General features: G+C 49.6%; 2 long non-coding RNA genes across 2 annotated transcripts in view; one reads left to right on the forward strand and one right to left on the reverse strand.

Annotated features, from left to right (window-relative positions):
* The first annotated feature begins 5,773 nt into the window (after positions 1-5,773).
* LOC309523344 lies at positions 5,774-7,305 on the forward strand. The gene is made up of 3 exons (XR_014215314.1): positions 5,774-6,094; positions 6,390-6,531; positions 6,728-7,305. It is a non-coding gene; the product is annotated as an uncharacterized lncRNA (long non-coding RNA).
* Positions 7,306-7,315: 10 nt separating this feature from the next.
* Positions 7,316-25,791, reverse strand: part of LOC309523338 — an 892,159-nt gene continuing 873,683 nt past the window's right edge. The window contains exon 3 of the long non-coding RNA XR_014215308.1: positions 7,316-7,534. This is a non-coding gene — a long non-coding RNA (uncharacterized lncRNA). The remainder of the gene's footprint in view (positions 7,535-25,791) is intronic.

Below are 25,791 nucleotides of genomic sequence, written 5' to 3' on the forward strand. Positions count from 1 at the left end.
GGAGCATGTCCAGAGGAGGGTGACCAAAATGTAAAAGGTCTGGAATTCAAGCCCTATGAGGAGGGACTTAGGGAGCTGGATTTGTTTAATCTAGAGAAGAGAAGATTAAGGAGTGACATGATAGCCATGTTTAAATATTTGAAGGGATGTCATGTTGAAGAGGGAGCAAGCTTGTTTTCTGCTGTTCTAGAGACTAGGATGCAGAATAATGGATTCAAACTATGGGAAAAGAGATTCCACTTGGGCGTGGTAAGCCAGTCAGGGAAAAAGGGAGGCATACTATGTTTAGGGCACCGTTTCCAGCCCCTTCCCCTTTTTGGGGTGAGCATAGTCTAAAAAGGGCTGCTCAGTCATGGATACAGCTGCTGAGCTGCTCAACGGCCTCATTCCTTGAGTCAGAACGACTGACCGCCCATGTGTCGGTTCATGACTATGGGCTTCACATTCCTGCCACAGTAGTCATTTAGTGATGGCCATGGGGGGAGGGTTTGGGGAGGTTGGGTTTGGTTTTTGGAAGACGCCTGTGCGTGAATTTGTTTTATGTGTGTAGATTAGTGCACGCTGACCAACGCACAGTCTTCGCAGTAGGGCTCTGTTCTGATGGCATAAGTAGTCACGACAAACTGGTGGATCCTATCTGCTGCAGCCTTCATCCGCCTTCAGAGCCGTTGTAACACACTGCTTGTTATCACCCGCCTGTTCTGCCGTTGAGGGCTTCTTGGATCATTCTTTGTCTAACTCCTTCCCTGTTATGTACTAAGCTTGGATCCTAGAACAATAGGCAAGTAGGATCCTAGAATGCAAGAACTGATTGGCTTGCAGGAAAAGACCAATCAGGCTCCAGGAGGGAAGCAGAATCAGCTAGTCAGACGGGACTCATTGTGTAAATAATGTATATAAAAGCCTGAGGTTTGGGGGGGAATTCAATCACTGTTTTACAAGCTGCAATAAAGAGCATGAAATCACTACAGGACTCTGAGCATATTTAATTTTCTTTGACCTTACCACCTTGGGTGACCCTGCTGGGAGTACGAGATTCCCAATGGCTTCACTCTCAAGGGTCATAGGAATGTGCAAGCCCACTCACCATGACAAGTGAGATAACTGAGATAGATTGCACTGAGCCCTGGTTCTCATTAGACAAAGCGTTCCACCAAAAAGGCTCTGGCTCTGGTTGAGGACAGCTGGATATGTTTTGGGCCAGGGACCACCAGAAGGTTGCTGTTAGATGAGCGTCACACTCATGGGGGGTGTATTGGAAGATAATTCCCACAGATAAGAAAGGTCACAGACTGTTTAGGGCTTTAAAGATTAGCACCGAAACCTTGACTCTGATTCGATACTCCACCTGGAGCCAATCCAGCTGATGAACAACCAACTGAATGTGGGCTCCCCACAAAGTCCAAGTAAGAACTCGTGCACCTGCATTTTAGACCATTTGGAGTTTCTGGAGCAGTCTCAAGGGTAGCCCTGCATATTTCTCACTCTCTCGCATTTATACCCTGCTCTCCCCGGCTCAGGTGTACAGCAAGTTAAAGTAGTCTAGTCTGCAGGTGACTACTGCATGGATCACCACGGCTAGGTTGGAAAGGGACAGGTACAGTACCGATCTCCTAACCTGACATAGATTCAAAAATTCCAGTTTGGCTACATTTGTGACCAATGCCTCCATAGAGACAGAAGCATCCAGGATCACACCGGGACTCCTGATAGCGGCTACAGGTGACTATTGCGCCCCATTAAGAGCTGGGAGCTGGCAAACCAAACTGAAATTATTCTGGCCCAGCCATTGGACGCCTATCCTTAAAGGATAGAGATGCAGCCGACTCAGTTTCCTCCATCCCAGCACACCCACCTAAAAATTGGCCAATATATCCAGGGTAGCATCTGGCAGTAGATCCATGATGTTTGTGGCCAGATCTGTGGTTATGTACAAGATATTTGAATAAAGGGTGAATTTGGGGTTCCCCAATGCAAAAAGTGTGATGATCCATGAGGATCCGTGCTTCAAAACCACGTTTTTGAGCCATGGAGTCGCCAGGAAGCTGTGGATCCGTGTTTTTTTGTGGTGCAGGCTGTGCCCATGGCCATGATGTGTGATTTGACGGTGATTTAGGGGTGGCCCAGTGCAAAAAGTGTGAGGATCCACGAGGATCCGTGCTTCAAAACTACATTTTTGGGCTACGGTGTCGCCAGGAAGCCATGGATCCATGATTTTTGTGGTGCAGGTTGTGCCCCTGGCCATGATGTGTGATTTGATGATGAGTTTGGGCTGATCTAGTGCAAAAAGCGTGAGGATCCATGAGGATCCGTGCTTCAAAACCACGTTTTTGGGCCATGGAGTGGCCAGGAAGCCGTGGATCCGAGTTTTTTGTGGTGCAGGCAGTGCCCCTGGACATGATGTGTGATTTGACGGTGAATTTGGGCTGATCTAGTGCAAAAAGCGTGAGGATCCGTGGTTCAAAACCATGTTTTTTGGGCCACGGTATGACCAGGAAGCCGTGGATCCGTGATTTTTGTGGTGGATTCTGTGCCCCTGGCCATGATGTTTGATCTGATGGTATTTTGGGCTGGTCTTGTGCAAAAATCAACAGGACCCATGAGGATCCATGCTTCGGAACCACGTTTTTGGGCCACGGTATGGCCAGGCAGGCGTGGATCCGAGTTTTTTGTGCTGTAGGCTGTGCCCCTTGGTATGATATGTGATTTGACAGTGGGTTTGGGTTGGCCCAATGCAAAAAGCGTGAGGATCCATGAAGATCCTTGCTTCAAAACCACGTTTTTGGGCCAAGATATGGCCAGGAAGCCGTGGATCCAATTTTTTTGTGGTGCAAGTTGTATCCCTGGCCATGATGTGTGATTTGACGGTGAATTTGGGCTGATCTAGTGCAAAAAGCGTGAGGATCCATGAGGATCCGTGCTTCAAAACCACATTTTTGGGCCACAGTATGACCAGGAAGCCATGGATCCATGATTTTTGTGGTGCAGGCTGTGCCCCTGGACATGATGTGTGATTTAATGGTGTGTTTGGGTTGGCCCAATGCGAAAAATCTGAGTTTTCTGTGGTGCAGGCTGTGTCCCAGGCTATGATGTGTGATTTGACAGTGAGTTTGGGGTGGCCCAATGCAAAAAGCGTGAAGATCCATGAGGATCCGTGGTTCGGAACCACGTTTTTGGGCCACGGTATGGCCAGGCAGGCATGCATCCGAGTTTTTTGTGGTGCAGGCTGTGCTCCTGGCCATGATATGTGATTTGACAGTGACTTTGGGTTGGCCGAATGCAAAAAGCGTGAGGATCCAAGAGGATCCGTGCTTCGGAACCACGTTTTTGGGCCATGGAGTGGCCAGGAAGCCGTGGATCCGAGTTTTTTGTGGTGCAGGCTGTGCCCCTGGACATGATGTGTGATTTGACAGTGAGCTTGGGTTGGCCCAATGCAAAAGGCGTGAGGATCCATGAGGACCCGTGCTTCGGAACCACATTTTTGGGCCATGGAGTGGCCAGGAAGCCGTGGATCCGAGTTTTTTGTGGTGCAGGCTGTGCCCCTGGGAATGATGTGTGATTTGACGGTGAGTTTGGGGTCACCCAATGCAAAAAACGTGAGGATCCATGAGGATCCGTGCTTCGGAACCACGTTTTTGGGCCATGGAGTGGCCAGGAAGCCGTGGATCCGTGATTTTTGTGGTGCAGGCTGTGCCCCTGGACATGATGTTTGATTTGATGGTGAGTTTGGGGTGGCCCGATGCAAAAAGCGTGAGGATCCATGAGGATCTGTGGTTCGGAACCACGTTTTTGGGCCACGGTTTCGCCAGGAAGTCGTGGATCTGTGATTTTTGTGGTGGATGCTGTGCCCATGGCCATGATGTTTGATCTGATGGTGACTTTGGGCTGATCTAGTGCAAAAATCATGAGGATTCAGGAGGATCCGTGCTTCGGAACCACGTTTTTGGGCCACGGCATGGCCAGGCAGGTGTGGATCCGAGTTTTTTGTGGTGTAGGCTGTGCCCCTTACTATGATATGTGATTTGACGGTGAGTTTGGGTTGGCCCGATGCAGAAAGCGTGTGGATCCATGAAGATCCGTTCTTGAAAACCACGTTTTTGGGCCACGGTTTCGCCAGGAAGCCGTGGATCGGTGATTTTTGTGGTGGATGCAGTGCCCATGGCCATGATCTTTGATCTGATGGTGACTTTGGGCTGATCTAGTGGAAAAATCATGAGGATCCATGAGGATCCGTGTTTTTTAACCATGTTTTTGCGCCCCTGCGCCCCCCGAAACAGTGGATGCGTGATTTTTTTGATGCTTTCTACAGAGTAAGACATGGTCTACAATATCATGGTGGTTTTATTTAATTTGAATGAAAAAATCATATGAATTCACGAGGATCCGTGTAGATCCGCCTTTTACCTTTTTCCCTTGCCCGCCTGCCTGCTTGGAAGTCAGCGCCTTTCAGCCTGGGGCACATCGACATCAAGGCTTCAGCTCCCACTTACTCAGGCGGGGTGGGGGATAACAAAGGAGGGGCCGATTGTGACATAAGGCACCATAATGATGCTACAGGGACGTTTTTCCCCTGCACGTGGAGACAGGCTCCCAGCACAATGACAGTGCTGCCTAGCGGTGCTTTGAAATGACAGTAAAACATCAAGATTCAGTATTGTCTCCCGAAGCAGACGGATTCCAACACCAACTTTTGGAAGAATATTTAGCAGCTTTGCAGAGAGACTGGGTCTAAAAAGGTTATGTATGGATTGGACCCTGGCTGGGATCTTCTGCCTGTGTAACTGCCCCTGAGCCCTTAGTTGGCGGGACCTCTGCCCCAGCCCTTCTTGAAGAGCTTGAAACTTGGGGGCTGATTTGGAAGGGATGCTAACTCATAAGAGAAAGGGAGAGTTACCCCTGTTACATCATATATTAGACTTGGGGTGGGGAGGGAGGTGATTTTCTTTGTACAGATCAGCACTTTTTAAAAGTATTAACAGTGGATTACAAATTTTAAAAAAGCTAATGAGTTTGACAAACTGTACTACTGTGTACATTTCTCTTTTATTTTAGTTAGTTGTACTGTATTTATATTGTAAATAGACATAAAATAATCAAAACATTAATAAAATCAGCAGTTAAAATATACATATTTAAGAAACACATACAGTATTGAATACATTGAGGCTTGCATTGCAGGGGGTTGGACTAGATGACACTCTGGGTCGCTTCCAACCAAAATGCAAAACTCTGTGTATTTGAAGAAAGAGCAAAGCTTGATGGCAGAACACCTGCTTCGCATTCAGAAAGTCCCAAGTTTGATCCATGGCACCATATTCATCTCCTTTTTGTGCTGCTTTCATGTTTGCTACAAACACTGCAGAACACTGCAAATTCCTGTTCTCCTCCTTGAACTCCAAGGAACTCAGGGGGCCCTCTACTTCCTCCTGCCCTGTTATCCTTCCAGCAAGCCTGTGAAGGAGGTTCATCTGAGAGTGAGTGAGTGGCCCAAGATCTCTTAGTGACCACTATGGCTGAGTGGGGATTTGGTTTCTGGTTTCCCTGCTTGCTGCAGAACTGCAGCTCTTTGTGCATTTCAGGGGTTTGGACTAGATGACCCCCAGGGCACCTTCCAACTCTACGTTTCTATGATTCTACATTTTGTGGGTCTTTAAAAGCCTGGCCATTGCATAATCTCTGTTGGGCTGGTGTTGCGAATAAGTGTCTTGAGCTTTTTAATTAACCCCATTTGAAGTTGCAAATGTTTGTTAGTCTTTTGAAGTGCTAACACAAGGCTTTGAGCATGAGGGTGCTGCAACAGACTCAGGAGCCAGTTAGGCTGAGAGGGAGTAGCTAGCCCAACATCACCCAGTGCGTCTCATGGCTGAGCAGGAAATTGAGCGCTGCTCTCCAAGGTCCAAGCCCAGCACTCTAACCACTAGGCCACATGGACTCTCCTGGAATCTTGGCATCGTGGCCGTGCGTTCCATGTCACCAAGCAACAGCTGTTTGAACTGAGGTTCTGGCATCCTCAGTGTGGAGAGGTTGGCAGAGGTTTGCTGTAGTGACCCTTGCTTATTTGGATTAGAATATGGCATCTCAAAGACTCCTGGAGGTAAGTGAAAGTTGGCATTTCCAGGGGACTTAGCTTTAGGACGTAGAATAATGGTATCACCAAGTTTGGCAAAGAGCTATCAAAGGTCAAAGGAAGCTTCTGTTTGTGTTCGTTGGTTTGTTTATTCGAATGTAAGCCTGTGACTTGGGAGTGTCTTGTTTTTGATTTTGTATAAGCCTCTCTGGGAGCCTTTTTGGCTGAGAAGAGGAGTACAAATGCTCTGAATGAATGAACGAAACAAAGGAACAAACGAGTTCTCCCTGTGGACCTCTCTGACCTTCATGTCTTGTTTCAGGTCACCTTCCTTCCTGCGGAGCAGCTTTGGGAGGCCAAGTGCTTCCTGGCCTTGCTGTTGAGAGCACCTTGCTGTTGAGAGCACCTTTGAGCCCTTGGACATCTCCCACTTGCTGCAAGAGTTCAGCAGCAAAGCAGTGGAGGTAGGATGCTGCCAGGGTAGGAGAGAAGAATCTCCGCCTTGAAGGAGGGGAGTCCACTTCATGCCATTGAGTGGCCATGACACGTGTTTGTTGGGAAGGGCCTCACAATGTAAGAATAAGAACCTCAGCCCAAGGGTCCTGAGACAGCCCCACTTCCTGGTACTATCTGAGTGACCCTCTCCTTCATCTCTGACAGGTGGAGGTGCTGCTGGAGGCCTCCCAAAAGATCACTCCGGGGTCTACAATGGAGAGCAGAGAAGTGGCCATCTTAGCTTATCATCACCTGGAGAAAGTGGTTGAATACCTCCTCCAATTTCCTTTCGTGTATGGGGCACTCAAGCTTCTACCGGCCTAAGGGAGATGTTGGGAATCTGCAGGGCTTGCTCAGAAAGTAACTCTCTCCCCGAGGGGGGAGGCCAGGCAGCTAGAGAACCCGGTCCCCACAGTGTCAGCAGCCAGACTCCAAATCTCTTCCTCCATCTGGATTCCCAGCTGATTTGCTGCCTCATGGCAACAGACAGAGGATTTGGAGGGCTCCCACCGTGGTACCATAGCCAGGTTAGGTCCTTTAACAGGAAGAGCAACAGAGCAGAAGCCGAGAAGGCAGGGACAGGCCTCTGTCCTCTAGGGGAGGCAGCAAGGGGTGAGATTGGTGCAGGTTTCCCCTCTCTTTTTGCCATCTGCAGAGATGCAGCAGCACAGAGGGGCTGATCCAGATCACTGAGGGATCCTTCTGGAGTGCAGGAGACCAGTGAAGACCAAGCCATTTTCTCTCTCTGTGGCTCACAAAGGGACAAATGGAGTCCATTTTCCTTCAGCCTCTGGGGTTTTCTGGTCCAGCTTGGTTTTCCAAGGGAGACTATCCTTCAGGCGGCTACTAGGGAGAAAGGATGAGGAAGGAATTCGATTCTATTTGCATGTCAAGGCAGATCTGCATAATTCATAGTTTCTGGAAATATCAACTTCTGGGGGAGCCTTGTACATGTGGTTTTCCAGTTTGGTGCTTGGTGTTTTGGCCATTGTCAGACACGATGGTGTCTGGCAAGTCGTGTGTGGTGAAGATCTGCCACAGGGCCCAGATGATGTCCCTGGAGGTCATTGTTGAGACTGGCATCACCCCGAGTCACTTTGAGAAAGAGTCCACAATGATCAGGAATGTCTGGCCTTGGAATGGGCAGCGAAATCAATGTGGAGTCTTGACCACAGTGTATGTGTCATCTCCCACTGTTGAATCAGGGCCTTGGGCATGGCCAGTTGGGACTCTTGGCAGGTCTGGCAGTGCTGGACCCACTCTTCTACTGCTGCATCAATGCCTGGCCACCAGACGTAGCTCCTGGCCAAAGCTTTCATGCAGACAGTGCCTGGATGACTCACATGGAAAGCCTCCGGCACTCTGGTCCGCAGCTTAGCAGGGATCATGACCCAGTTTCCCCATAGCAGGCATCCCTTGTGGACTGACAGTTCATGTTGCTGGGGACGAATGGGGAGAACTCTGCATCAAGGCGACTTGCTGGCCACCCCCTCCACACCCAGTTGAAGATGCGGGAGATGGTGCAATCCTTTGCCAAAGTGCATGGCGACATCTGTGGCATGGAGCAGTGGCTGGAGCAGAATCTCCAGTAGCATCACACCATAGGCTGAGGATGGGTCGGTGTTAATGTCTGCCAATGACAGGCGGCTTAGGGCATCTGTGTGGCCCAGTTTCCTACCAGGATGGTGGTGCAGCACGTAGTCATATGCATTGAGAAAGATGGACCACCTTAGCATCCTTGGGGACTGGATCTGGGATGTCTGCCGATCAGGAGCAAAAAGGCCCAGCAGAGGTTTGTAGTCAGTCACGATCATGAAGTGGCGGCTGTAGATGTAGTCAGTCTGGGCAAAATTGTGTTCCATAGATGACAAGGTCCTGGAGTAAAATGCAATGGGGGCCTCCCGCCCATCCAGCAACTGGTGGCTGAGGACCATGCTGATTCCATACGGGGAAGTAATAGAGGCAAGCACAACGGGCTTGGTCTCATCGGAATGGGTAAGGATGCTGTCAGAGGAGAGCAGGTGTTTGACAGCATTGAAAGCAGCATCCTGAGCATAGCCCCAGTTCCAAGGGGCTTTCTTGTCCAATAGCCGGTGCAGGGGCTCCGCTATTGCTGCCTTATGGGGAAGAAAGGAGTGGTAGTAGATCAGCAGGCCCAGGAAAGACTGCAGCTCTTGTTTCAAGCGTGGTGGTGCAGCACTTTGGATGGCCTTGACCTTTGCCAGTGTGGGGTGGATGCTGTCAGCATCAATCAGGAACCCAAGGAACTCAACCTTGGGCACCCCCAGCTGGCATTTTTCTTTCTTCACCTTAAGGCTGGCATCTTGGAAATGGCACAGGACTTCTCGAAGACGGGCTGCAAGTTCTGCCTCGGACTCCCCTGTGATGAGGACGGCATCAAAATAAGGAATGACGCCCAGGAGGTCTTTCAGGACATCTTCCATGAGGTTTTGGAAGAGGTCTGGGGCCACACTGACACCAAACTGTAGTGTCTTGACACGGAAAGCCCTGCGGTGGGTCACAATTGTCTGTGCCTCAGAGGTAGCCTCAACGACCAGAAGTTGTTGCTATGCCTGGGCCAAGTCGAGCTTTGCAAAGACTTTTCCACCGGCCAGCGATACAAGGAGATGACTCACAACTGGAGCAGGATACGCATGCTGCTGCAGGGTCTTGTTGAGGGTGCACTTGTAGTCAGCGCAGATCCTCACATCCCCGTTTGCCTTAAGGGGAGTGACAATTGGGGTCTCCCACTGAACATACAGGACTGGGTCAAGACCTCTTGTTTGATGAGGTGACCTAGCTCTGCATCAACCTTGGGTTTCAGGGCGAATGGCAGTTGCTGAAGTTGCAGTGGCAGGCAGTCTGCCACAAAGCCGCAACAAAGGCAGCAATGGATTCACCTGAGGCCTGGTCTTATTTGTAGAAGGCATGCTGGCAGGCAATCTCTGATGACTGGGGAGCGAAGTGGGTCCTCAGCTTCAGCATTATTGCATCGAACATTGTATTGCTCAGTTTGGCTGGGGCCACTGGAGCCTGGGCAATTTTGAACGTAGCAGGCCCCCCCACACTGAACAGCATAGCCCGCTTCAGTTTGGAGTCAGTCACGTTATTGGTTGTGAGGAAGAACTCAAGCCGGGTGGCACAGGAGTCCCGTTTCCCTGGAACCGTGGTGTCAAATTCCTCAATGTGGCCCTGGGTGGCCATGACATCCGCTCTGTGTGATCTGCCTTGTGGCTGCAGTCAGTGATTTCAGCTCAGCTGAGGCAACAGTTTTTCAGCAGTGGTTTCAGCTTGTGGAAGCTAGCCAGGGATGCATACCTAGCCTTACATCCCACCTTCGTCACCAGTGAAGTGTAGGTGAGTTCCCACGAGGCAAGACATGGTGATACCAGCAAGAAACTTTATTGAACTACATAACAGCGAAACAGGGGCAAAGCAACTGCTTATATACATTTCTGAAAGCTTTGGCCATTCCCACTCCCAACATGATTGGCTGTTTAAACTTCCAAACTGTGACTCACAACTCAGAGTTCAAGGGCCAATGGCAGAGGCCCAAATCCTGAAATGTTCTGTGATTGGACATCATGTATCGAATCAGAACACAGGAGCTCAGAATCCTTAGTCCAGACTCAAGCTCAGGCAAACACAGACCACTGAATACATAGCATCCACCCTCCCCAATTTAGACGGCAACCCCAGTGGGGGTTCCCCAACATGCATCCTTTGGAATTTGGACCTCACCGCTACTATGTACTCTAAGTAATCATTTACCTTAAATATTCTGTGGCTCATGTCAAGGCTTCGGATTGTCTCCAGTTTTAGTTCTCTTCAGAGTAGACCAATTGGATTTGATGTACATGATGAACTTTGGTCCATTCATAAATAAATCAGCAGGAATTTCATTACCTGGCATATAGGACACCGTTACGAGTCCTTTCTGAACACATTCTCTAGCATGTTGCAGCTTCAATTGCAAGTGCTTCGTGCTTTGCTTACAACCTTCAGAAGTCAGCAAAGCCAAACATGCTTTGTTGTCCTGATAAACCTGGATTGGACACTTTACAGGAATTCTCATGTCTTTACACAATTGTAACAACCATTCACAATCCACAAGTGAATAAGACAGTGCATTCAGTTCAGCTTCACAAGAACTTAAGCTTACTGTTGTTTGCTTCTTGCACGACCAATCAAATAGGCCCTGATTGTACATGTAGCAAACTCCAGACGTGCTTTTCCTATCTGTAGTGTCACTTCCAAAACTCGCATCAGTAAATATCTCAAGACCGCAAGACTTCTGCTTGTTAAATCTCAGTCTGTAATGCATAGTGCCTTTCAAATAGCGTGCTATGCGTTTCAGAGCTTTCCAATCCTTAACGGTAGGATTGTTGACATGCCTGCTTAGCAAGTTACAGCTAACTGCAATGTCAGGTCTTGAACATCTGGCAATGAAGTTTAGTTTGCCTAGCACACTTCTGTACAGTGTCGTGTCAGAAAATGCTTCTTCAGTATCATCTACCTGATAATCTGTTGTCATCAGTGTGTCTACAGGGTTAACATCCATCAGGTTTAGTTTGGTTAATACATCAGCGATTTTCTGTGACTGGTGTACTAAAATATTACCATCTTGTAGTAGACAGGTAGCCGTGTTGGTCTGCCATAGTCAAAATAAAAAAATTCCTTCCAGTAGCACCTTATCTGAAGAAGTGTGCATGCACACGAAAGCTCATACCAAGAACTAACTTAGTTGGTCTTTAAGGTGCTACTGGAAGGAATTTTTTTATTACCATCTTGGTCTCTCTCTATTTCCAGAGATAGGTAGTTGGTTACCTCACCAAGATCTTTCATGTCAAAGTGCTCTTTCAGTTGAGCTAGGGCACTATTGTATATTTTGACATCCTTCCAAAGGTAAAGTATATCATCAACATAAAATAAGCAATACAGCTTCTTTTGCCCTTCCTCTTTGACAAATACACATGGATCAGCTTTACCTTGCTGGAAACCTAGAGAAAACAACACTTCAGTGAGTTTCGAGTGCCAGCATCGTGCACTTTGCTTGAGACCATATAGGGACTTTTTCAGAGAAGAAACAAATCCCTGTTTTACCTGTACGCCATCAGGTGGAAGCATATAAAGTGATTCACCTAAGGTTCCGTACAAAAATGCTGTATTCATATCGTGATGAGAAACGTGCAGATTCTCTTCTGCAGCAAGTTTGAGCATAAGCCTAATGCTCTCATATCTCATGGTGGGTGAGTAGGTCTCATGATAGTTGTCTCCTGGTACCTGTGAAAAACCTCTGGCTACCAATCTGGCTTTGTGTCTGACTACCTTGCCATTTTGATCTGTCTTTGCTTGAATACCCATTTGTGTCAAGCAGTTTCATCCCTGGAACTGTTGGAACTAGCTCCCATGTTTTGTTCCTCTCTAAGGAATCAAGCTCAGCCTTCATGGCAGTTAACCATGGCTCAGCATCCTTCGAGTCCAAAGCCTGGATCTCTTGGAAGCTTGAAGGTTCAAATACCTTCTTGGAGCTATTAACAGCAGTTACAGCTTTTGCTGCTTTAGCAAATTCATCAGCAAATCTCGTTGGAGGTCTTCCTTTCATGGCTCTTTCAGACCTGTGAATTAGACGTAAGTCTTCAATGCTCTCCTCTTCTTTCTTAGGAGAAAAGTGGCCTATAGTGAACAGTGGTTCCTCCAATTCTCGATCAGAGCCTTCAGAGGGTCGCAGAGAGGCCTTAGCACTCTTTAAATCCTCTGAATCATCTGATTCAGTTTCAGATTCAGAATCAGAACCTTCATCAGTGGGTGTGGGGTTTTGCTGCTGTTTATCCTCAGACTCTTCACTGTCATCAGGATTACATTGGTAAATTCCCACATTCTCCCCCCACTTGGCATTGTACTCAACACTTCTAGTGAGTCTAACTGTGTTAGTGTCAGTCATCATTACTCTGTAAGAACCTTTCTGATATCCTAGAAAGATACCATTCAAACCACGTTTGCCTAACTTGGAGCTTTGTGGTGTGTGAACCCACATGTCAGAACCAAAAATTCTCATGTGTTTGATGAATGGTTTCTTGCCAAACATCTTTTCATAGGGGGTACAACCAATCGGCGATGATAATCTGTGATTATAAGTATAAACAAAACAGCCGAGCGCTTTTGCTCAATAACTCTCTGGTAGATTTGCATCATGCAGCAAGGTTTTCAACTAACATGTTGGTCCAGCTCCGGCTCTCAGGCATGGCTCACTGAGCTTCTCGCAAGCATTTGCAATCCAAATTAATGGCTTACTGGCTGTCTAACAGAGGTGAAACCAAAGGAAAAAGGAACAGGAGAAGAGGATAAGGAGCAAACTGAGAGAATTGCAGAAACATGAAGCGGCTGGTCACTTTCACCCTAGGGCTTCCAATGGAAGGTGAAATCTGTTGAAGAGCTCATTTCTGAGTTCTTCTTGACTTCTAACCCTCTTCTCTTCTGGAGGCCACAAGGAGGGCTCTTTGCCATCTAGCCCCACAAGTCAAGTGGCGGGCACATCCCAAAAGCTTTGGCCTCCACTTTGTACTCCACCTGTCAGCTAAGCATCTGGTAAGGTCACTTTGCTTTGTTTGCAGCTTTGCACAGGGTTATCCCATTTCAACTTCCCAACAATCCAGTAGAGGTTAGTTATGTATGCCTAGCTGGGGCAGCAGGTGTCCCCAATGCTGCCTGCCTGCCCAGGGTCCTGGTCCTTGCAGGACTCTCTGCAATCCTCTTGAGTGGGGGGAGCAGGCAACCCCCCAGCAGCAGTTTGGTTCCATTCCTCCATTATAAAAAGCCTCCTTTTTATTATTTATTCACCAACAGTGGTGATAATTTCTGGGGCAACAAGAGGGTCTAATGTTACTGATACTCAGTACCCTTCTAACAGAACATCCTTTCTGTCTTTCCTGCGTGAAACAATGAATCCACACTGGAAAATGGCGGCCTATCGACTGGAGCATGGGAGGAGGCCTCTGGAAACAAGAAGACCCACACAAGAATGTCATCTGCCAGGAAAGGAGGCTCAGCAAAGACACCGTCTGCAACCTCGATCCACACCCTTATAGTGACATTGGGTATTAGAGACTTTTTGCTGATTATTTAAAGAATTACTACAGTGAGGTGAAAACGCAAGCAGGACTTGGAAGTATGAGCAACAGCTTCCTCAACCGTGTTCTACAGAAGAACTTATATAGTTTAGGGAAGTTTTTAATGTCTGACATTTGAATGTATTTTTAATCTTTTGTTGGAAGCCGCCCAGAGTGGCTGGGGAAACCCAGCCAGATGGGCGGGGTACAAATAATAATAAATTATTATTGTTGTTGTTGTTGTCAGGGGGCTGCCATCGAAAGGTGGGAGGGGGGCAGAAGAGTACAGGGAGCCTCCAACATTGTTGAGAAGTAGCACTTCGTCGAGGCAGAGGGGGAAAGGGGGGGCGAGGCGAGGCAAAGGCTCACAGACGTTACTGTGAGCCCAAGCACCTCGCTCAGCCAGGCTGGTTGGGAAACGGACATGCCGCTTCTGTTTCCCAGTTTTTGCAAGAGTGTCAAACGTAAGGAGGGGAGGCGGAGATTTGGGGTGGCCAAGTATTTATGGGGGGGGGGACCGGAAAGGGCCACTCCCGGAACCTGCAAGTGACTGTGACAGACATGAACTTTGGATCTCTGAACTGTACATAGTTTGCACTTAATAAAACCTGTAAAAGACAGGTCGGAGTCTTGGCTGTTTACTCGCGAGCAATCACCTGCAAACCTGACAATTATTGTTGTTGCTGCTGCTGCTGCTGCTGCTGTTGTTGTTGTAGTGTTTGGGCAAGACTGAAAAATGTCTGGGGAAATTAATCCTGCCGTCCAGTCAGCGCTTCCCCTGTGCAGCTCTGTTCGGGAGCTGACCTGGCAGGAATAGCAGAGTAGCAGCGGTCCTGCATCCGTGTGAGATGAGGGATAAATCAAGTCCAAAGACAGATCGGTTCTTATCTCTAGAAGCGTTTATTTACAAAGCAATAAATCCATCAGAACATTCTGGCATCTCTGTGCTCTCCAAAAGCACACACTGTCTCTCTGCAGCCTTTGCTGCGTCTCTCTCTCAGTCTCAGTCAGAATCGAAAGCACTTCTCTGAACACACACAGACTATGACGCACTTCCCTGCGTCAAGCTCCTCCCAGATACAGGACACCACGGAGTTTTAACCCTGTCAGTTCCAAACTCTACAGCCCCTCTTGTCCTGCATCTGGGTACAACAGCCAACAATGCTTTCCCCATACACAGACCCTCACAGAACTCCTCGTGCTTCTGGAAGGTTAATGGTTTAGTGAAACCATCAGCGAGGTTCTTGGTTGAGGGACAGTATTTCAGAGCAACTAGCCCCTCATGAACGCTCTGACATACATTCTGGAAACGTATGTCCAAATGTTTGGTCCTCGCCTTGAATTGCCCCGTCTCGGCCAATTTGAGGCACGGTTGATTGTCTTCATGCACCACAACGGGCAGACAATTCTCTCCACAGATTTCCTCGACCAAACACACATAGAACTCCAACTCTCTGCAAACCTCTGATAGCGCACTGAACTCAGCTTCAGTAGACGAAAGCGCTATGAGACTTTGCTTCCGGGACCTCCACCCAACTACTGAGTCCCCAAACTTCACCACTAGGCCTAACACTGATTTGCGGTCCTGAAGGTTAGCCCAATCCGAATCCACCCAGGCGGTCAGCTTGACACCGCCCTCAGCTGACATCTTGAGGCAAAAGTCTTTGGTATCTTGCAGGTAACGTAGCACCCATTTAATACCATTCCAGGCCTGCACACTAGGACTTGAAGCCTCTCTACTGAGCAGATTGACAGCAAACGCAATGTCTGGTCTGCTCCACTGTGACAGATACAATAGACTACCCAGAGCTGACTGAAAGAGTTCAGTATTTTCGAACACAACGCGTTCTACTTGCTGACACTCCTTCACGTAACCAGTCTCCATGGGTGACCTGCACAATCAGACATCCTGAACTTCTCAAGCAACTGTTCAATCTTACCTTTCTGGCGAAGCAAAAAGCTTCCATCACTTGCTCTTGTGATCTCTAAGCCTAAATACGACTTGACGTCTCCAAGCTGCTTTAACTTGAACCGCTTTCCAAGCTCCCTAGCAAACTTTTCCACCTGTTCACTAGTCCGTGCCATTATCGAGATATCAACGAATACAAGAATCACTTGCTGTTTCAAGCCTGCATCCCTAATGTAAAGACAACTGTCTGCAACACTTCTCCTGAAACCTAGCTCTTCTAAGGCTTCATGCAGGCACATATTCCAATTCCTGGCAGATTGGCGTAATCCATAGATGGATCTGTGCAACTGCCACACGACGCCTTGCTCACTGACTTCAAACCCTGGAGGAGGAAGCATGTACAACTCCTCCTGGAGGTCTGAGTTCAGGTAGGCGACATCTACATCAAAATGGTTCACCTTCCAACCTCTCTGTGCTGCTATCGCCAAAAGCGTTCTCAAAGTCTCTGCTCTCGAGGTCGGCGAATAGACCTCTGTGAAGTGGACACCCTTCCTCTGTGTGAATCCTCGGGCCACTAATCTCGCTTTATACTGTGGTTCTCTAGCTTCTGTGGGTTTAAGTCGGTAAACCCACCTGCAACTCACAGCTTGCTTTCCAGCCGGCAGCTGTGTGAGTGAGAACACACCAAAAGACTCCATTGAGTTCATCTCCTTCTGCATCGCCTCACGCCATTTGCTAGCTTCTTCCTGAGGCAATTTCTGAACATCCTCAAAGGATTGAGGTTCACATCTAGCCACACCAACCCAGACACTAGTGGCTTCATACCTTTCCGGTGGCTTACCCTTGGTTGACCTTGCTGACCTCCTCAGCGTGAACTCTGGAACTGTGCCTGATTCACTTGGATCAACCCTACCATCTCCTGTGTCAGAAACCTCCCCCTCTGACCTGCTGCGCCTTTTTGGCCGCACAGCTGGGTCTGCTGGTGAGGATGGCTCACTCCTTGGCTCAGACTTGACCGAGACCTGTGGAGGGGTCTTGGGACTCCCCTTTGGAGAGGTTCGGAGCCTCTGCCCTGGAGATCCCGGCTCTGGACTCTGTGGCTGTGGACTGTGCACCTCAGCAACAGGTTCAGCCTCGTCCTCCTCCTCTTCCTCATCCGAGTCTAACAGAACATCCGGGTTTCCGTGTAGACGTTTCCACCCACTCTGCTCGCAAAACTCAGCACTGCCGCTAATAAGCAGCTTAGACTGGTTGCCAGTAGGGTATGCGAAACGGCACACCTTTGAACTCGGCTCATAGCCTACAAAGATCATCTTCCTAGACCTTGGCTCACCCTTTCTGCGCATGGCCTTTGGAATGAGGACCCAAGCCTCACAGCCAAACACTCGCAGAAAATCCGTTTTCGGTTTCTTCCCATGAAGCAGAAACAGAAAGTACGGAGTGTCTCCCACACTTGAATTGAACACCCTGTTCTGAACAAAGCATGCTGTCTCATAACTCTCAGCCCAAAAGCACTGTGGCAAACCCGAGTCTGCCAACATAGCGTTCGCTGATTCCTGTAGGGTCCGAAACTTTCTCTCCGCCACCCCGTTCTGTTGCGGAGAATAAGGGGCAGTCAAACGATGACTGATACCTTTCTGCCTGAAAAACGATTGCAACGCAGAACCTGTGAACTCCCCCCCCCCCCCGCGATCAGATTGAAAGGAAATCACCCTGGTAGAGAAACGCAGCTCTACCACTGTGATCCAATCTCTGATCAGTGCAGCCACCTCTGACTTCTGTTTAAGTGTGAACAACCAGGTGTGTTTCGAAAAATCATCAATCAGAACCAGAATCCATTTAGACCCAGCTAAAGAAGGTGTTGGCATGGGTCCTGACAAATCTGCATGCACAAGTTCAAAGGGTTTACTGGTTCTCCTCTCTGACCTGGGGTATGTGCATGTTGTGACCTTCAATTGCTTACAGGCTTGACAATCTAGGTATCTGTCACATGCCTTGAACCTACAACCAATTGTGTTCTCTGCGGCTTTTTGTACATACGACCACGATGCATGCGCAAAGCGTCTGTGCCACAAGTGCAAACAATCATGGTGTGGTGGGACATTTGCACACTGCACTTGGGCATCTTCAATGGACTTTCCACTAGCCCCATTTTCCACCAGTCCCATTTTACCAACAGCCCCATTTTCAATGGGCATCTCCACCAGAAAGAGCCTGTCTTTCCTCTCAACACTGTAGATCTTCTTCCCATCCCTGTAGAAGGAACACAGATCGTTAGAGAACAGAACATCAAACCCAACAGCCATAACCTCTGACACACTTAAAAGAGAATGTGCAAGCTCCGGAACCAAAAAGGCTTGCACCTCAGCATCTAGAAAAGAACAATATAAAAACCCAGTTTCAGTCAGTGGTCTCTGAGACCCATCAGCTAATGTGACATAGCGTCCAGTTTTAACTGTCTTGCAGTTCCTCAGGAGCCCTCTGGAGTTCACGAGGCAATGAGAAGCTCCGGAATCGATTACAAGAGATAAAATGTCTCTCTGGCTGTTTTCCAAAGCTGCCATGGCGTTGCTCGCACCCCCACTGCCAGTGTCCTTCCTGGCTGCCATGGTTACAGCCTCCCCCCGACTAGGGCTTTCGCAGCTTCCCAGAGACACCATTGCAGCTGTGAGATGATAAGACGCCTTGTCTTTGTTTTTCTCCTGGCCTGTTGCTTTCCCACATCTCTGCTGGGAACCGGCCCTGGAACTGCCGCTTATCTGCTTTGTTGACATTCCACGCTGGCCAGTGTCCTTGCCGCCTGGGCCTCTGCAGAACAATGCCCTTCGCTGTTGGACTCAGAGCACAAACAACTCTTGGAGACTTTGGCTTTCTCAGAGCTCTTGGAACGGCTTGCACCCCCACTGCTGGGTGCCCAGCTGCCTGAGGAACGGTCTGCAACTGCCTTCCTCTTCCCAGCTCTCAGCCTCTCTCCAGCACCATCACACAGACGTGTTGAAGCATGGAAACAGCTTCCCAAAACAGCTCCAGCCCCCTCTGGGCTTGATGCTTTCTCTGGGCAACTCTCAGCCCCCTCTGGTCTGGCTCCCACTTCGGCTTGACAAGCCATCTTCAGTGCCTGCCACGCGACCCAGGGCTTACTTCCTTGCAGCCTTGGCAACAGCCAAGCATCAACGCTGGCCCTTAAAATGGCTAGCACCCTTTGCTCTCTCTCCAGAGCAGCAGCCACGTCTGCTTCTGCAGACTTCTCACTGGACTGGGCAAATACTGGATCGGCCTGGGTGCAGTCCCAAAGCTTCCTTTCTGCCAGCCAGTAGTACATGCGTGTACTCCAGGCTTCCCAATTGGCACCATGCAGCCTTTCACCGGGGTAGCTCTCATGGCCTTGCTGTGCCTGAGCAGCCATCTTCCTCCCCCCGGGGCTTAAGCGTACTCACGCGATTGCCAGCTAGCTGGACTTCCGAAGCAGCCGTTTACTCTTGGCTCCGCTCTCCAGCAGCCTCTCCCACTGCCCATCCTGGCAGGAGCTCAAAGCTGGCAGTCTTCCTCCCTCCTCACACATGTCAGGAAACACGGAACTTCCATAACCTCTGGGGAAATTAATCCTGCCGTCCAGTCAGCGCTTCCCCTGTGCAGCTCTGTTCGGGAGCTGACCTGGCAGGAATAGCAGAGTAGCAGCGGTCCTGCATCCGTGTGAGATGAGGGATAAATCAAGTCCAAAGACAGATCGGTTCTTATCTCTAGAAGCGTTTATTTACAAAGCAATAAATCCATCAGAACATTCTGGCATCTCTGTGCTCTCCAAAAGCACACACTGTCTCTCTGCAGCCTTAGCTGCGTCTCTCTCTCAGTCTCAGTCAGAATCGAAAGCACTTCTCTGAACACATACAGACTGTGACGCACTTCCCTGCGTCAAGCTCCTCCCAGATACAGGACACCACGGAGTTTTAACCCTGTCAGTTCCAAACTCCACAAAATGTCCTAGAAAGAAAGTCCTCATGATCCCCCATTGAAGCAGGGCTAGTCAAGAAATTAAATGTGAACAAGAACTGGGGCACATACAAGGAACTCCTTGATCTTAGAGAGGGTACTATCAGGCTTTAAAAAGAGAGGTTAAAATGGATATATTGAATAGTATTGGTGAAATATGCCGCATTCAGGGATAAATAACACTTTATCAATTTATGTAAGAATGTATGAGAGTATATTATATTGCATTTTTAAATATCGTTTTATTTCTTTTTTATATGCATCATTGTTCTTTCCCCCCTCACTCCCACCGTTTTCCTTGGTATCACTTAATTTTTTTATGGTGTGTAACGCCAGGTCTATAGGCAACAAAACTGCCACCCTGCAAGATTTCTTTACCTCGCAGGGGGTCAACCTGGCTTGTGTGATGGAGACCTGGGTGCGCGAAGGGGAAACAGTTACCTTACGAGAGATGGTGCCCCCGGGTTTCTCCATCCTCCACTAGTCGCAGACCGTGGGCCGGGGGGGGAGGGGTGGCATTATTAATCTGGGAAGATTGTTTTTTCAGGGCTCTGCCATTGCCATTGATCCCCGGCATTGGATGTGTTGGCCTAGTGTGGGACTCCGAGGAGAGCTTGGCTGTCTGGCTGGTGTACCGGCCACCTAGCGCACCAGCAGCCACCCTGTCAGGCCTACTGGAGGCAGTGGCCAGCTGGGCCTTGGAGTTCCCTAACCTATTGGTATTGGGGGACTTCAACATCCATGCTGATGCCACTCCCTCCTCACAGGCTCTGGACCTGGTGTCTTCCACGGCAACATTAGAGTTCTCCCAGTTTGTTTCAGGCCCCACACATCAAGCAGGCCACACACTAGATTTGATCTTTGGCGCAGGCATAGATGTGATCATGTTCCCTTCGATGAAGGTGCCATGGTCTGATCACTACACTCTGAAAGCCAGGATTGACTTTCCACCCCCACCCTGCTTAGGTGGCGAGCCAATTTGGGCTCGCCCGCAGAGGCTGATGGACCCTGATAGATTCCCTCAAGCCTTGCGGGACCTTGCTCCCCCTGACGACTCATTGACTGAGCTTGTTGAGGGCTGGAATACTCGGCTCTTGGTGACCATCAATAATAATAATAATAATAATAATAATAATAATAATAATAATGTAATGGGATGATGAGCTGCTTGTGCGTAAAATCCAAATCCCTCAGAGTTTGTTCAAGTCCGCAAACCTCTGTCTGTAACGGAGCCCCTTAAGCATTGCTCCGTCAGTCACTGGCAGATTCCGACAGTGGTTGCTTTCGGAATTGCTTCCAACATAAAAGCTCCTTAACGGAAACACGTCTTCTGGACTCACGTCGTGACAGTTTCCGGCGCGGAGTGGGTGTCCCTATAGGAGGTCCAGAAACCTCCCCACTGTTCTCGCTGGAAGTGTCTCTGAGCCATCCCTCCTGCTCACTTTCCCTCAGAGACCCGCCTCTCCCCCTGCTGGTTCCCTCCTCAGCTGCTGAGTCTCTTCCAACCTCCGTGAGCCCTTCCACCACCTGTCTTTCCGATGGCAGTTCCCTGACATCCACCTCCCCTCCAGGGCCCCCTTCACCCCCTCCCGCTCCCTCCCTTATGGGCGGTGAGGAGGTAAAACCCCGGAAAGAATCTCCTTCATCTTCAGACGTCTCAAACATTTCCCTCCACCGGTTGCGGTTCCTGGTCTCAAAGTACTCCTCCCCATCGGAATCTATTCCTCCTTCCAACTCCGATTCTGTGAATCCTTCCAACTCCTCCTCCTCGTCGGTGGTGCCAAAGTATTCCTTCCGGAACCTCGCTACAGGCTGAGGTTTCCGTGGGAACCTTTGATGGAACGTTTCTATTAAGACCTCGTCATCGACATCCTCTGCCATGACCCAGGTGTTTTCTGACTCCGGTTCCCCTTCCCACATTACCAAATACTCCACCTGATCACCCTTCCATCTGGAGTCGATGATCTCCGCCACCTGACTGCTATGTTCCTTTTCTTCTATTGCTGGTCCCCGGGTGAACATCCCTTCCCGTTCCCCCTTATACGGTGACAGTAAAGACCTGTGGAATACTGGGTGCAGTTTCATGTGGTTCGGTAACCGGAGCCTGAAAGCCACTGGGTTGACCTGTTGCGTGACCTCAAAGGGACCCAATCTTTTGGGTCTTAACTTCTTACAACCCCCTTTGAACGGCAACCCTTGGGTTGACAGCCACACCTGGTCCCCCACCCTAATGGTTTCACCTTCCCTTCTGTTTTTGTCTGCTTGCCTCTTATACTCTGCCTTGGCCCTTTCTAAATTGAGTTGGAGCTGACGATGGATCGCCTCCATTTCTTCTACAAACTGTTCGGCTGCCGGGACGCTCCATCTCTCCCCTCCTCCCCCGGGAAAAGCCCTGGGATGACACCCATAATTGGCCAAAAAGGGGCTCATCCCTGTGGACACATTCTCCGCATTGTTGTAGGCAAATTCCGCCAGCGCCAACTTGTCTACCCAATCATTCTCTCTGTCATTGACATAACACCTCAGGTATTGCTGGAGGATACCGTTTGCCCTTTCCGCCTGCCCATTAGTTTCCGGGTGCCGGGCCGTCGAAAAATTTACCTCTACGTGCAGTAAGCTCATGAGTTTCCTCCAGAACCTGGACGTAAATTGTTTCCCTCTGTCTGAGACCACCCTCAAGGGGGCGCCGTGCAACCTAAAAATGTGTTCTACAAACAATTTAGCTGTCTCTTCCGCCGTGACTGCATGCGAACAGGCTATAAAGTGGCACATTTGTGTTAATAGGTCTACCACGACCATGATGGCTGTTTTCCCTTTGGACTTCGGCAGATCAGTCATAAAATCTATCGACACTGCCTCCCATGGTCGTTCTGGCGTGGGTAACGGTTCTAATAACCCCGCTGGCGCCCGCCTCTCCCCTTTGGCTCTCTGGCATTGGTCACACCCTCTTACATACTCCCGTACATCTTCCCTGACCTTGGGCCACCAAAATTCCCTGGTGACCAACCACATGGTCTTATGTTGCCCAAAATGCCCCGATGTGGGGCTGTCATGCAACTGCTTGAGTACTCTCCCCCTCAATTCTCCTTCGGGTATATACAGTGCCCCCTTGTAATATAATGCCCCGTTTCTTTCCTCAAAACCTCCGGTTTCCTCTCCCTCCCTCCTGAGACCTCTGAGCTTATTCTGGGCGTATTCATCATTCTCCGTTTCCTCTACCAGTTCTCTTTGCCCCACCAATGCCGCCCCACACACCCAGCGGTCCTCTGGGATAACATGTCTCTCTTCGGGTGCCCCCTCCCCCTCCAAATATTCAGGTTTGCGTGAGAGAGCGTCCGCCCTGACATTCTCTGGGCCTGGCACGTAACAAATTTCAAAGTGGAATTTGGAGAACTCCTGGGCCCATCTCACTTGCCGTTGGTTGAGTACTCGTGCCGTCCTCCAATACTCTAGGTTCTTGTGGTCAGTGCACACTTGCACCTTATGTTGTGCGCCAATCAATGGGTGTCTCCATCTTCGGAACGCTTCGTGAATGGCGAGTAGTTCTCGGTCATACACCGTGTAGTTCCTCTCGGATTTGTTCAGCTTTCGCGAGAAAAAGGCGCACGGTCTCCACTCCGACTTCTCCTCCCCAGGCTGCAGTAGCACCGCCCCCACCGCCCGGTCCGATGCATCGGTCTCCACTCTCATTGGTTTTTGTAAATCCACATGTAGGAGTTGTTCTTCAGAAGCGAACGCCCTTTTCAGTTCCTCAAAAGCTCGCTGCGCCTCCGCCGTCCAAACGAATTTTTTCTTAGTACTGAGACAGTCCGTAATGGGAGCCGTCAGGTGGGCAAAATTTCTGATGAACTTCCGATAGAAGTTTCCAAACCCTAGGAATCTTTGCACATCCTTTTTCGTTCTCGGTGTCTTCCATTCCAGCACCGCCTGGACCTTGTCTGGATCCATGGCCAATCCCTTGTCTGACAGGCGGTACCCCAGGAATTCCACCTCCTTGGTATGAAACTGACATTTCTCCAGTTTCACCCACAGCTGGTTCGCTTGCAGTTTGCCCAACACTTCCCTGACGTCTCTCACATGCTGCTCCTCATTCTCTGAATACACCAACACGTCATCTAAGAAGGCCACACAATTCTTGTAAAGCAAAGGTCCCAAGACGTGGTTCATAAACAATTGAAAACACGCTGAGCCTGCCTGCAGACCGAAGGGCATAACGAGATATTCAAATGCCCCCAATGGGGTGAACATGGTGGTCTTCCATTCATCTCCCTTCCTTATCCGTATCAGGTTATACGCCCCCCTCAGGTCCAGTTTAGTAAAAATCTTTCCCTTCCTGACCCTTGTCAAAATGTCATCAATTCTGGGCATAGGGAAAGTCACTGGTTCTGACACTGCATTTAAGGCCCGAAAGTCCACGACCAGCCTCGGCTTGTCCGTGTTTTTCTTGTCCACAAAAAACACTGGGCTACCACCCACCGCTCTGGACTCTCTGATGAAACCTCTCTTCAGGTTCTTGTCAATGAACTCCCTTAACTCCTGCATCTCCCTGTCTGACATGGCGTACAGCTTGCCTACAGGGAGCTGCGCCCCAGGGAGTAAATTGATTTGACAGTCAAAGGGTCTATGCGGGGGTAGTTTGTCTGCTTCCCTCTCGCTGAAGACGTTGCTCAGATCTGCGTATTGTCGTGGCACCTTCCCTTTCTCCGTTACTTCCGTCCCTGCTAGAGTGGCTTTGGCCCCTCCTTGAGCCTCCCCCTCTTTGCAGTGTTCAAGACAATGTGCTGACCCAAAGGAGACCACTCTCTGATGCCAGCCCACTAGTGGATCATGTAATGCTAGCCAGCTCATTCCCAAAATAATGGGAGCTCCTCCCAAGGTAGTCACATTAAACGCTATTAGCTCAGTGTGTCTTGCTACCCTCATTATCATTGGGACGGTCTGTTGGCTGACTTCTCCTCCCAACAGCTCCCTCCCGTCAATCGTGGTCACCTGCAAAGGGTTGCTTAAAGGGATAGTCTGTATCTGGTGTTCAGCCGCAAACTCCTCGCTCATGAAATTGCAGGAGCTGCCTGAGTCCAATAGCGCCTTTATTTTTAGTGGGTGTCCGTTTGGCAGCTCTAGTAACACCTCTATCACTAGGGCGGGTTTAGGCGGTTCCGGCGTGGGCACTTTCACTGCTCTTTGGCCTGGCTGCTGTGCCCCGACGGTGGCAGCCAGGCGTTGGCTTTTACTTGCTGCGGAACTTCTTCCTCCCTCTCCCCAACAGCTCCCGCCATCCCTTGCCATTCCTTTCTTTGGGGGCAGACTCTGGCAAAGTGACCTGGCTGTTGGCAGAGATAACATTTCTCGGCGCCTTTCCCCTCCTTCTTCCGCCCTTCACTGGGCTTTGAAACTGCGCGCGCGCGCGCTGTTCCAATTTCCATCGGCTCTCCTGGCGGGAAGAGAGGCTCTGGAATCTCTGGAATGTGAAACTCCCTCCAACGTTCCCCCTTCCCTTCCCGCCTCTCCAAGGCTCTCGCCTCCTGGCGTGCTCCTATGGTCAGCGCAGATTTGGTCAGCTGGTCCATAGACTCCGCCCTGGGGCCCCGGGAAAGTTCGTCTTTCACGGCCGAAGAAAGCCCTTCTTCAAAAAGCATTTGTATGGGTGCCGCCGATAGATCCCACCCCAATCTATGGATCAACATGGTGAACTCAGTCCAGTACTCACGGACAGATCGGCTTCCCTGTTTACAAGCCATTAACTGTCTGCGTACCACTCCCTGCTCAATATCGCTGGAAAACATCATGTCCATGGCACGAAAAAACTTCATCGTGTCCTTTAGGATGTCATTATTTGCTGCCATCAGGGGCATAACCCAGTCTTTCGCCCCCTTTTCAAGATGCCCAATCACAAAAGCCACCCGCGATTCCTCGTCGGGAAAGTCATCAAACTGCAGATTGAGGGCATATTGCATCTCTGTTCTGAAGGCAAGATAGTCCTTGGGCTCCCCCCCCCAAATTTCTGCACCAATCCTGGCACCTTTCTGGCTAGCGAGGTGGTTTTCGCCTTCTCTGCATCTTGAGCCCTCCTCTCCTCAAGCCTCGCCGTCTGCAGCGCTAGCTGGACCTCCAACACCCGGTACCTTTCTTCCAGGCTAGGACCCGCTCCAGCTCCTGCTTCTCCGGTTCCGGCTGGGTTGCTCATGATGCCTTCTCCTGCACAAGCTGCTTTCAAGGACTGT

Source organism: Podarcis vaucheri (genome assembly GCF_965113315.1).
Source record: "Podarcis vaucheri genome assembly, chromosome: W".
Lineage (NCBI taxonomy): Eukaryota > Metazoa > Chordata > Lepidosauria > Squamata > Lacertidae > Podarcis > Podarcis vaucheri.